Source organism: Arvicanthis niloticus, chromosome 5, assembly GCF_011762505.2.
Source record: "Arvicanthis niloticus isolate mArvNil1 chromosome 5, mArvNil1.pat.X, whole genome shotgun sequence".
Lineage (NCBI taxonomy): Eukaryota > Metazoa > Chordata > Mammalia > Rodentia > Muridae > Arvicanthis > Arvicanthis niloticus.
In genome coordinates this window covers 62973572-62978352 of record NC_047662.1, presented here as the reverse complement: position 1 = coordinate 62978352, position 4781 = coordinate 62973572, and positions in this window count along the sequence as shown.

The window sequence follows — 4781 nt, the reverse complement described above, 5'->3', positions numbered from 1 at the left end:
CATAGAGAGGTTATGTAACTTATTCATCATGTGAGGTAGGAAGAGAGAATTAACATGTAATTCTCACTGCGGCGAGCTAGGTGAACTCACTAAATCTTTCCAACAGTCCCCAGAGCAGCGGAATAATGATGCCACTGTGTAGACTTGGAGCTGAAGATTTAGAGTCACTGAAAAGGTGGCGCATAATTACACAGAAATAGGCACAGGGAGCCAGTGTTAAAGACTTCTAGACCCTGACCACAGCGTACTCTTTAATATCACTTCTACCTGTTTGTTATCGCCAATGACAACCAACTGCCACTATAAATAAATGCTAAGGAAACACTGACATGATTTGTAAGCTATTAATAAATATTCCTTCCTATACAAATGTGGTTCTACATTCCACCCAGATGCTGGGGTGTGGAAGCACAGCTGGGGAGGAGAGATGTGGGGAGCACACCTGACCTCGGTTACTCTGTGTTGCTGATGTAGGGTGCTGGTCTTTAAAGAAGCATCGAGACACAACTTAGGGGGTGGGAAAACTCAGTCTAAGATGTAGGAGGCTGAAACTGGGTTCCCCGACTCCTGGGAATCCAGTCACCGCTGGAAAACCACACAGAGGAGTCAGAAATGAAGAGTTGGGGGGTCCATGGGCCCATGATAAGGCTGGGACAAAAGCTCTCAAACTCCTGGACATCCAGGTGCAGCTGGGTTGTGAGGAATTGGGGGCCCTCAGACTGAAGACTACGAGGAGCCCAGGGAGAGGGGAATGGGAAGCTCATTGCCGATTGTCCTTAACTTGGCAGTAGTTGGTTCCAAACTGTTTATTGGTTGTTCATTGTGGAAAATGGGTGCATACCACCTTCTCAGGGTGAACTGGAGATTTAATACCGTTTGCAGGAAGGGATGTCCAGAGGGGAAGCTTATTGGCTAAACCCTCAGGGCCCCTAGACACCTCATTAGCATGGAGAACTCTGTTCTGGGCTATGTGACCTATGTGAGGAGTGGCGTCACGTATTCAGGCCAGGAATCTAGTAGGGAGCATGAAGATGTGGGTACCTCAGGTGCCAGGGTCTCAGACCCACTCAACCTTACTAAGTTTACTGGTACGGTCCACGTCCCATATACAAATAACTAAAATGGTAGTAAAAATTTCCTAAGTGGGTCACCCTGTTTGTTGTTTACCAAATTGAATAAGTATTCTCTTCCTCCTCCTAGTCTCTCACCGTGTGTGTGTGTGGGTGGGTGGGTGGGTGTGTATGTGTGATATGCCTGTGTGCATCAGTGAGGGCATCCATATATATTGGTGTGCATGTGGGGGGTCAGAAGACAACCTTGGATGCATCCACTTTGTTTGAGAAAAGAGCATGTCCTGTTTATTTCGGTATAAGCTACCTGGCTGTGACCTAGAGATTATGTTGTTTCTGCCTACCTTCTTGTTGACAGGAACTACAGATGTGTCCAGGTCTAACATGTGTTCTGGGTGTCTGAACTCAGGGTGTCAGGTTTGCACATCAAGTGCTTTACTTACTGAGTTAGCCCTCCATCCTTTCTGCCTCCTTTCTATGATGTTGAGAATAAAACCCAGGCATTGGACATACTAAGTAAGTACCCTAAGGCTGAGCTAAAGCCCCCGCTATCAAGAAGTATTTAAGAGTAGTAAATGCTATGTTTTGAAAGCTAAGCATTACTAAGAGACTAGTTTAGCTACTTAGGAGGGTGAGGAGAAGGAAGGGGTCTGGCACTTGGAAGGGACTTGAGAAATGGCTGTGAACTGTCAGACATGTTCAGTATGCATTTTGAGTATTTTCTGTCTAGAAAAGAGTTTGTGTCCCAAAGAAACTAAAACAACTATCAGTATTGGGGAGCAAAGCCGTGGAGGGAAACAGGGAAACAAGATGATTGAAATCATGGTAGACAGGCTTCACTAGTTTCAAGTCCTGAGGTCTCAGGAGAATCACAGGGGAACTTTGTGTAAGGTCTGCAGACTAATTCATCTTGACCCTCAGTGAACTCAGGAAGATGAACATACACACAAACAGATAACTGACATGGAGAAAGAGACTGAGTATGAGTATTGGTGGCCAGCTGGCTTGGGGCCCTAAACCTAGAGCATTTCATGGAGCAGATCATGTTTGAAAATACGATCAGGCCAGAAACTTATACCTTTTAGTACTGTTTTGTTTGTTTTGTGGTGTCTAGATTTCAGTAGTGGAATTTAAAAATTTGTTTATTATTATTATCATCATCATCATTAATGTGCATGTATGCTGTACGGGGGCATGCATGTGTACGTATATGTGTGTATATTTGTGTGCATGATATGCATGTGTGGGTGTACACACATCATGGTGTAGTTATGGAGGTCAGAACCAACACTGTGGATTCTGTTCTCTCCTTTTAGCTTTGCATAGTTCCTAGGGCTTGAACTGAAAGTAACCAGGCTTGTGCAGCAGTGGAGTTTTAAAGAAAGCAAATATTTAAGAGTTTGCTATGGGCTAGATTTAAGTACTACATATTATCCCATTTAAACTGGACGATATTAATATCTTAGGCAGATACTTATTATCAAATTCCCATTTTGTGGAAAATAAAACCAAGACATTGAGGTTAAGCTGCTGGGTGCTTCTGTTTTCCAGTTATCTGATTATTCTTGTTTAGTGCCTTTGTTTGCTCTTCTTACACTTCCCTTTCACAAGCTCCATGAGATGATAAAGGAGAAGTATCTTATGTGAGTAGCAAACCAAAATCCAAGTGTAAATTCACGAGGCTCACTCCCCTCCTGAGTGTCACCCTGTGACTGGACGGTAGCAGTGTAGAATGGGGAAAGGCTTAGGGTCTGGCTTTTGTGATGCTGCTTGCTCTATGCCGCTAATGTGATATAGATTGTTACAACTGGACTCACTGCTGTGCTCTTTAACATACCAGGGTTCGTGGATTAAATGCATTAGTAATGAACATTAAATGCATTAGTAATTAACCAGTAACATATTGGTGTCACATTAAAGAGGTGAGAGACAGAACAAGCCAGAGAATGAGGAGCCCGAAGATTAGAATGGATTGTCAGAATTAGTTTGGGGCCAAGCAGAGCAATTCAGTCAGCTGAGAAGCCACTTTGAATGAGTCAGCTTGGAGAGGAGTTTGAGCCAGAACAGCTGAGTTGAACCGTTTTACCCTCCAGATCTTCCTCAGTAATTTGACGTTTTTTTGTCCCTTCTTTCTTTTTTTCTTTTTCTTTTTTTTTATGAATTTACTACAAATTTTTATTAAGAAAGCAGAAAAATGATGATATTGATCATCTTTTTCTAAGGTTCATCAGAAAAGAAATTAAATTTTGTCTAACATTCATCAAAGGTCAGAAGATTTTATCCAGTGCATTCTCTTTTTTTAATGGATATAATATTTACATTTCAGATTTTATCCCCTTACCCCAATCCCCCCACCACTCAGGAACCTCCTATCCCATCCCCGCTCCTCCTGCTTCTATGAAAATGTGCCCCTACCTACCCATCCACTCCCATTTCCCCACCCTCGAATTCCCTCCCACTCGGTGTTCAGTCTTCATGGGACCAAGGATCTCCTCTCCCACCTATGCCTGACAAGGCCATCCTCCCCTACATATACAGCTGGAGTCATGGGTCCCTCCCTATGTGCTTCCAGGCTGGTGGTTTAGACTCTGGGGAGCTCTGGTTGGCTGGCACTGTTGCTCTCCTTATGGGGCCACCAACCCTTTCAGCTCCTCCAGTCTTCTCTCTAACTTCACCATTGGGAAACCCTTGATCAGATCAGTGGTTAGCTGTGAGCATCTGCCTCTGAATATGTCAGACTCTGGCAGACCTCTAAGGAGACAGCTATATCAGGCTCTTGTCAGCATGCACTTCCTGACATCCACATCAGCGTCTACCTTTGGTGACTGCACATGGGATGGATACCCAGGTGGAATGGTTGCCAGACGGCCCCTCCTTCAGTTTCTGTCCCATATTTTGTCTCCATATTTGCTCCCTTGAGTATTTCGTTGCTCCTTCTAAGTAAGACCTAGGCATCCACACTTAGTCTTCCTTCTTCATGAGCTTCATGTGGTCTGTGAGTTGAATCTTGGCCATTTCAAGCTTTTGGGCTAAATACCAGTGAGTAAATACCATGTGTGTTCTTTTGTGGTTGGGTTACCTCACTCAGGATGATATTTTCTAGTTCCATCCATTTACCTAAGAATTTTTCAAATTCATTATTTTTAATAACTGAATAATATTCCATTGTGAAAATGTACCACATTTTTTTGTATCCATTCCTCTGTTGAAGGACATCTGGGTTCTTTCCAGCTTCTGGCTATTATGAATAAGGCTGCTATGAACATAGTGGAGCATATGTCCTTGTTATATGTTGGAGCATCTTCTAGGTATATGTGCAGGAGTGGTATAGCTGGGTCCTCAGGTAATGCTATGTCCAATTTTCTGAGGAACTGCCAGACTGATTTCCAGAGTGGTTGTACCAGCTTGCAATCCCACCAACAATGGAGGATTGTTCCTCTTTCTCCACATCATCGCCAGCATCTACTATCACCTGAGATTTTGATCTTAGTCATTATGACTGGTGTGAAGTGGTATCTCAGGGTTGTTTTGATTTGCATTTCCCTGATGACTAAGGAGGTTGAGCATTTCTTAAGGTGCTTCTTGGCCATTCGAGTTTCCTCAGTTGAGAATTCTTTGTTTAGCTCTGTACCCCATTTTTTAATGGTGTTATTTTGTTGCCTGGCGTCTAATTTCTTGAGTTCTTTGTATATATTGGATATTAGCTGTCTA